The sequence below is a fragment of the Aulonocara stuartgranti genome (genome assembly GCF_965226115.1).
Source record: "Aulonocara stuartgranti genome assembly, chromosome: 3".
NCBI lineage: Eukaryota > Metazoa > Chordata > Actinopteri > Cichliformes > Cichlidae > Aulonocara > Aulonocara stuartgranti.
The window spans coordinates 39,839,063-39,848,166 of record NC_138941.1 but is presented as its reverse complement, the minus strand read 5'-3'; the positions used below and the strand labels follow the sequence as shown (position 1 = coordinate 39,848,166).

Here is a 9,104-nt window from a genome sequence, read left to right as displayed (position 1 = left end):
GACCATCCCCCCCACCAGTTGAAGAGCCCCCCAGGCGGCTCGATGCACCGGCGGCACCCTGCTCCAGGGCCGGGCCCCCATGCACCCACCCGCCCACAACCCCGGCAATCATACTGATTGTTAAAAGTTTTCATCTGACTGTTTGTAAAATAAGACTGATGAATCCACTCCTAGCCTTCATTTGGCACAACAACCAGGATGTAAAGAAGCAAAAAACCAAACCAAACATTGTTCTGGTTACAAAACAAACACTGATACAAACAGTTCTCGTTAGTAGGTAGTTTCCAGTGTGCAGCTTAATGACAGTCTTTGAAATCGTGTTGTAAAACCAGATTTACTTCTACACTTAGCTACGAGGCATTATGATGAGCATCGTTTACATGTTTCAGCTGTAGTTGAACTCTATCATTTACAGATCATCTTGGGTTCCATATTTAGATCTTAGTGCGTATTTTCTGTGATACATTTTCTTCTGCTGGTAACCAAAGCAATGCAGGTAATGTTCTTCATAATGTATCACTTAACCAGCATTAAAGGTAAAAGGAGAGCATTCATGCTGGGAATACAAGCACATAAGTTTACAGTGGTTAACTCATAAGCTTATCATGGAATCATAGGCCTTCATCATGGTCATCTGAGACAAATGGTCTAAGATGGCTTGAGCAACCTGATGATGGGCCTAGAGGCCTGGGGCAAAAAGGAACACCACCTACTTCAGGAAGAGGTCGAAGCAGGTGTGGCCAAACGGAATGAGCAGAGCAGTGGGACTGTGGTGGCAAGGAGAGTAGATGTTTTGGCTAACCTGGTAAACCTTTATCATCTTGAGAAAGAGTGAAACTCCTTTCTGCTCCTTTGCTCTTGGAATATCTACTCAGCAGCTGCCCACTGACTCTGCACGATGGCTGCTATCTGTGGCACCATAATCAGGTGCTGATGGCAGTGATTTAGAGTTTAGCTTCATATCAGAATCTCAGACCTGCTCTTTTGACATGTGTATTATATATCATATATCATAACTTGGATTTGGGGAAACATAAGTTCTTCTATAAAATGTTTACCTCAGTGCAATTCATGCAGTGATCTACATGTGAATACGTTAACAATGATTTTAAATGATTTAAGCAGAGTAAAAACTATAGTCATTCTGGGATCACACTAAGACTAGAAATTCACGTTAACATTTAAACAGCTGAACTTTAATCAGATTAAGAGTTAATGTAGTTAAATGTAGTCTATTATCAAATGAAAAACAAATAATGAAAACTGGTTTTCCTGCATTTCCCAACTCAGCAGCACAAAGTAATGAAGCTTTCTCCTACCGATACTGCAATTTAATAACAATGAAAATATCTGCCTTTTAAATCAGTTACTGTATTTATTTACTGTCACATAAATATTTCATTTATAACATTTTTTATATAATGTTTAATGAAGGATCATATTTTATATGACAGTGTTCACTTACAGGATATAAGAAATAAATAAAAATCCACAATATTTTATTGTACAGGATATGGCTTTTCTTCCCCCACAGATACATTTTTATTTACATTTAAACATTGACGTTGATTAAATATAACTACAATTTACTAAAACAAACATTTGCTCTAAACAATTTATTATCATGTAGCTAGGAATACAAACAAAATGTGTGATAAGGAGACAATTTAACCTTATTCTAAATTTTTTAAATGGATGACATTAGATTTATGTAGATTTATCACTGGACTTCAGACATAAGACAGCTGTATAGATCACATCTGTTAGTAAATTTATAATGTGATGTTATTAAAGCAGAGAGTTTAAAACACAGCATGCTGACACTTACTGTACATTTAGAAAAGGCACTCTCAATACAAAGTAGGTGAAACTTAACGGCCTTGTTTCTTTCCAATCATTTCTTCTTCCAAACAGGTATAGAGGTCTGTCTGGGGGCAATGCAACTGGTTAACAAACATGTACATGGGCATTCCTAATTGCTGCAAACCACAGGTGGGACAGACACGGACAGAGAGGCACACACATGGACTCCATACCCATACCATGTGATATCTGCACAAGCATTTTTTTAGTGTTTCTAGTGACAGGTTTGAGCAGTCATCATTTTCACAGCGGTCTTTCCGAGGCCGTGCACCCTTCCACTCCCTCAAACACTGCCAGCAGAATTCAAACGGCCGTCCTTTTACTGCTGTGCACACTTTAAAAAGGACATTCAAATCTGACCCATTCTCTCTCGTCACAGTGGATCCGCATCCTGGACACTACATGGAGATGTAATATTTGGAGGTGCAATATTTGATATATACATTACAGGTTTATATTGCCGAGGCAATTTAACTTAAAAGATTTATGTGCTACAAGTTACAATAGAGAAGACAGAAGCTCGTGAATTTACAGCAGTTACACAGTGATTAGTAATAAACAAGCGCCTTTGTGATTTAGTAGAGCTTGTGAGAGTGAGTGGATTTAAGAACGTGAGTGACTTAGGTGTGTCAGTTGGTTTGTCGTGTGTTGTCGAGTCTGGAGGAGAGTTGGAAATCTATTGTTTTAAATCGAAGTTAGGATGATTCATGATTTAATTTCCAAAATTTCCATATGATCTTCAATTTGTAGCAGGTTCACTGACTATCACATAGCAGCTGGAGCAGTCTCAAATGGAGCTCAGTCCACTACTGCCACCTATGCCATAGCGTACTACTAGATTAACTTGTGACACATTTGCACCTGCATATGACCACATTGAGTAGAGGCTGAGTGGCTGCACTTACATCTGGTGAAATGAAATCTACCCACAAACATGTTAAAAGATGCAATGGCAGCAATGTGGATTGTCAAGACTAAAACCAGTCATTAAGCAAAGATAACACTGATCATCTTATCTGTTTATTACACAGCCAGATTAACTAGTGACACCTGTCCTCACTGTTGGTAACACTAAAAGCTGTAAGATTCATTTAAAATCCTCTGAATGAGGGAATTCTGTTATTACTCTTCTCAGTTTCCTTTGTTTATGATTCAAACAGTTGAACTCTGATGCCACTTTTTGCAGTGAACTTTCATTTTTATCTTATTGAATTATTCAGCCTTCAGTCTTTAGACTGGATAAATCACTTGGATGAATGATAAAACATTTCTCCCACTAAAAACATTACATACACATGAACAGAATCAACCTTTTGTTTAGTTAACGGAGTACCAAAAAAAAAGTTATTTTCCTACTTCCACAAGGTGGGGCTTGTACACCAATGTGTGAGCTGAGCTCTTAAGAAAGACACATTCACTCACCAGACATTTCATTAGGTACATCTTGCTAGTACAGGATTAAACCCCCTTTTACCCTCAGAACTTCAGAAAGGGGTGATTTGAATGCAGTGAACTCATCGTTCAGCTTTTGATGAAAGAACACTTTTTACTCTTTGTTCTTCAGGGTGAAAATACTGAGGTTCTTTCCTGTAAATTTGAAAACTGAGAATGTGATGACTCCTAGAACCAAATAATGAACCAAGGCAGACATTAGACTTCAATAAAAACTACACAAAAAATAATGAATAATGAAGGTACAGCCTCCCGTGACATGGGCCAGCATGTAATGTATTTGTCTGTGTGTGTACAAAAAAGTTCAGGGTGGCAGCCATGAGCAGAGATGATCCTAGTGTTTTGGCTGGGATGTTTCTCTCCACATTGCAGTGTGTTTATTAAATCCACTTTGAATCACGCTCACTGGGTGTGTTGCAGGTTACTATTAAAACATTAGCAAAACCACATAATCTTCAGACAAATTTGAAGGCTTATCTCTCTGTTGAATCTTCTCATCTTGCCATTGTGCTGTGATCTTTATTGGGTTTTCCATTGACAGTTTTCTGTGTGCTGGCATTGGTGTTATGGTGCTAATGCTTCACCAGGCTGCGTCAACCTGCCAAATTCTTTCCTCACTGCACACCCCCATCTGCCTCACCTCATTTCTCTTTCTGTCAGCAGATTCCCAGTCCCTCTTTTTTCCCTCTCCTTCCCCTGTCCTTTCAGTTTTCCTGGGATTGTTGACAATCAGTTCATTTGGATTTCATCAGTTAATCTTTCACCTGTTTGAATGAACAGTAAACACCCTCTGCACACACCTGGGAATGCCCCTAAGATTTTTTCTATTTATTCTTTGTTACTTTTGATTCCAACCCAGCAGTTATGAGAAGTCATGTGACTACAGATTAGAAGTCGTCATTATTTTATACACTTTTATTTTAGTTAATCCCTGTTAGTGCTGCAGAGAGTCAAGGTTTATTTATTTATTTTATGAATTTATTGGTTTTATCACACTACTTTTGGAACCTTGCACCACATAGTCAAGTTGAGGAAAGTACCTGATCTACAGATCAGAGACTCTGGGTGATTTACTTGGAGATTTTCTGGGCTTGTTGTGTTGCTTTCACCATTGTGGTTTTCTGAATGTGAATCAAACTGGATGTTAAAATGTCTTATTTTTTATATGGTTATATAACAGCACTGATGAATTCACTCATAGCCATCATTTGGCACAAGCCGGATGTGAAGCAGCAAAAAAAATAAACTAAACAAACATTGTTCTGCTACATATCAAACTGATGAGGGTGTGTTAGGTAGTTTCCAGTATTCATCTGAACAACATTTGAAATCATGCTTTTAATAAGGAGATTCATTTCTACACCGAATAATGGGCATTGTGGTGAACTTCATTTACATGCTTAGCCTTTATTTGAACTTTTAGGTTTACAGATTAAACCCGACTCAATTTAGCATGATAGTTCCCCATCTTAAACGTCCTATTTTTGCACCCATGCTGACCTGTCTGTGATCCAGGCTCCTTTAGACAAGGATGCTTAGTGACAAGAGCTTCAGCTACCACTGATACATCCCGATCACTGGGGTATGCATTGAAACTATGCATTTTAGCTGCAAGAATTTCAAGAATGTCATGCTTTTGTTCCCTAAACAACTTGAGAGCCTTTCCTTTTCTCTCATATCAACATCACCCTCACCAAGTACGAGTTCTATCTCATAGGAAAATGTAGGAATTGGGAAATCCTGAGGCCATCTTTCAACCCTGTCTGGAGTCATGGCATTGGGTAGACCAGATAGTGGTGATAGTTCCACTATCTGGTCTACCAACTTTTACAACAGCTTTCTGAAGAAGCTCCTCAATATCTAGAAGTGAACAAAGCTGCCTGTCAAAGTCTGGGTCTGTTTCTCCTGTCGGAAATATTGCAGCACTGTCAAAAGCAGCACTTGATCAAGACAAGGGGCTACAGAGACAAAGTGCAATCCAATTACATAAACAAACAGGGGGCGCCCTTACTCCTCGCAAATGGGCGATAGAAAACCGATCGGTGCTCATGCAATCCCAAAAATGCGCTGGCATGATGTCGTTGCATCATGGGTGCAATCAACTATTTTTTGATGGCGCCCCCCACCACGATGCCGCCCTGGGCAACGACCCAGGTCGCTCATATCAAAAACCACTACTGTTCAGGTGAACTACTTTGGGATGAGATTGATCATAGAGTTAAGGGACAAGAGCCAACAAGTTCCCAGCATTTCTGGGAACTCCTTCAAGACTGTTGGAAAACTATTTTAGGTGACTACCTTGTGAAGCTCAAAGGGCCGATACTTTGAAGAATCTAAAATATAAAACATATTTTGAGTTATTTCACATTTTTTGGTTACCACATAATTCCATATGTGTTCATCTACAATGTAAATACTCATGGAAATAAAGAAAAAACATGAAATAAGAAGGCGTGTCGAAACGTTTGGTAGCGTACACTGAATTTGATAAGGAGTGATTAAACAACTGAAACTATCTTCCCTACTTACCCATGTCTTTATACTTACCGTGTACATTTTTGACTGCGAAACAATACAAAAGAAGACAGGAATGCTTTCACTTCGTTTTTTAAAAAGATGTTAATAATAGCTTGAATATCATCATAACCGAAAAATCCCAACGATGACACGTTAGCGTTTTATTTCCCTGTTAAAACGCAACAACGAACTGACAGCAGCCTGCCTCCAACCCCGAGTGGGAGGTATAAGTAGCGTAAACAAACCGTTACCTCGCGTAATCTTTGGACGGAGAAGCTGGAAGGAAGGCACATTCGCCTCCTGAACAAAATAATGGCAGGAGTCGCCGTTGTCACGCCTGCAGGTCAGGTGCATCTGATGCCGCTGCACACCGAAATGCTTAATATGGCTGTGAGTTCTTTCATAGTGGAAATGCTGGAGACGATCGTCATCCTAGGTAAATAACCAAAAATGTGAAAATAAATACATTTAAAAAATGTAATTATCAGTGCTTAGTTAATCTATATGCAAACATTATAAAGCATATTCTGGTTTTTTTTTGTTAGCATGCCTTTTTTTTTGGGGGGGGGGGGGGGGGGGGGGGGGATTACTAAAAATGTGGAACAAACGCGCAAACATCTTAAACAGATTACTTTTGCTTGTAAAGTTACACACACAGTTAGCCTAAATCTGTATAATACTGATAAAATCCCTAAACTCACCATTATTTTAAACAATAACCTCTAATGCCACTCACTCTAATGGAGGGAACATGTTATAATTATTTAGGACATATTTGTAGCTATGTTTAGTCTGAAGGCTGCAATGTAAAATCCTCTTTGTCCTGTCTTAAGGTGTTTTAGGATGCACTGAGGAAAATGTCAAGCTGCACGTTAATGGCAAGCCACTGGACAGGCCCACTGCATCACTGGCCGATTGTGGAATCAAAGCCGGCTCGACTGTGCAGGTGGTGAGGAAGGTTCACGGAGGGTGAAGGAGTCCATCATTAATTCATGTGACCACGTCAAATGAACAGGATGGACTGAATTATAAATACGCGAAGAAGAGAAAACGCATCATTTTGATTTAAGTCTGGCATCTCCGACTTTCCTTCTCTCATCATTTCTTCATTTTTACATGGAGCTCGCTCACTTGCACGCATAAATGAATAGTCCGGTTTTCAGCTCGGAATATATAATGATTAATGGCCCTGTAAGTTTTTATTTTATTTTATTTTATTTTATTTACGTTGGTGGGGCTTCTGTTCCAGGGATGACAAATTAGGATTATCTCCTCTCACTGACATCACACAGATCCGCAGTCTGAAACAGAGCCTTTTTAGATTTCTGATCTTTTAGCTCACATTAATCACTTAAACAATAAGTATAGAGAATATCACCTTTATATCCAATATAAATTTTAAACGTGTGTGTGTGTGTGTGTGTGTGTGTGTGTGTGTGTGTGTGTGTGTGTGTGTGTGTGTGTGTGTGTGTGTGTGTGTGTAACCTCATATTATTATAATTATGTAGCAGTACAAAGAGCAACATCCACAAGATAAAAGCTGAAAAAAGAAATTTGTTTTCAATTTCCTATTTTACACAACATTATCCTTTTATGATGTACATAAATAGAAAAAGGATTCCTGTAGCCTGTGTTCAGTAGTTTCTGGTTTTTATGTCAATGGCAACATTTGAAATAATTTTCAAATCATGTTTAATAAATTATTTCTAAACTGATCTGCCATGCATCGTGATGAGTATTATTTCTGTGTTTCAGATTAATTTGAACATTTTGGTTCACAAATGATCTTGGATTATAATTTTAAATCTAATTGTTTATTATTTTGTGACATGTTATGTTCCACTACAACGACACAGGAAATCTTTTTCAGATGTGAAATGCCTCAGGTGTAAACGTTGAAGAAATAGGATTATAAAGAATCAAACTTTACATGATCATTATACGATGAATAACGAGGCAGGAAGGGAGAAAAATCCACAGGTTTATATCAATAATAATAATAAAATGTTTTACAGTTACGCGCAAGTCTTTCATATTCAGTAAAATATTAAAAGGTGCAACATTGGCTACACGAACTGAATAATGACATAAACTGACCATGTAATGCTCAGCTTTTACGAATTATTTAACAGTAACTCATGTGATGTATTATAAATGTCTGAAGAGAAAGTGATAGTGAAAGTACTTTAAACACAGGATTTCCCCTGAGACTCTAAAAACCTCTGTCATGTTTATTTCCCCATCTACAAAACAAATGGAATTCCCCACATTTATTATTGCATGATTGTAATAAAATGACAATAACAACAACAATGATACCACTCTATCTCTAAGGCTGAGCCCTCACCCTTCAGACGAAACTATGTTCCTTGTATCCACAGTCTAACTCTCACAGTCAGTACCCACAGCTCATGACCATGGGTGAGGGGAAGAACATAGATTAACATGTAAATCACCAGCTTCACTCTTATACTCAGCTCACTTCACCACACTTAACCAGTAAAGCACTAAAGTGCCTCTCAGTCTCTCGCTCCACTCCCCCATCACTCATGAACAAGTCCTCGAGATACTTGAAGTTCTCCACTCGGGGCAGTAGCTCATCCCTGACCACATGTGCTGATGTGCACTCCACCCATTTCCAGCTGAGAACCATGGCCTCAGACTTGGAGGTGCTGATTCTCATCCCAGCTTCTTCCCACACAGCTTCATTACCTGGAAAATGACTGAGCTATGAAAAAGCTTGTTTTGAAAATTCCTTCTCCAAAAGAAGAAGCTGAAGCTTTTGTGGCCTTACAGTCCCTGATGTAAAGTGAAAATGTGTGAAAGGATCTTTAAAATATTGTTACTTCTTTAACTGATCAAACTCTGTGATTGGTGCATCGCTCACAACACAGTAAAGCTGTTCATTACGTGCACAAAAAAGGAGGACAAATGAATTTAGATGTTGCCCTGCAAGCAACAACATGCTAAACTGTAGAAGTCAAACTTCTATTGCTTTCATAGTGAAACCACATCATCTTGGGACAAATTAAAAATTTCAGTTTTCCCAGAATTATCCACACTCTGTTCATTTGGATCCCAGCTGTGATCGTTCTCAGGTTTGAGCAGTAAACACAGAAACTGACCTCTGCACACACCAGGGAACGTCCACAAGACTGTTTTATTTATTCTGTTTTTTTCACTTTCATTTTCTCTCCAGCAGTTACAAGAAGTCATACGACTGCAGATCAGCACTTATACGATTTTACTTTCCTTCTGAGGCTCCAGGTTTA

The 9,104-nt window shown here is 38.6% G+C and overlaps 1 long non-coding RNA gene across 1 annotated transcript; it reads left to right on the top strand.

The window, feature by feature from the left end:
• The first annotated feature begins 6,025 nt into the window (after positions 1-6,025).
• On the top strand, positions 6,026-7,547 carry LOC309703258. The gene is made up of 2 exons (XR_014275832.1): positions 6,026-6,268; positions 6,666-7,547. It is a non-coding gene; the product is annotated as an uncharacterized lncRNA (long non-coding RNA).
• Positions 7,548-9,104: the final 1,557 nt, after the last annotated feature.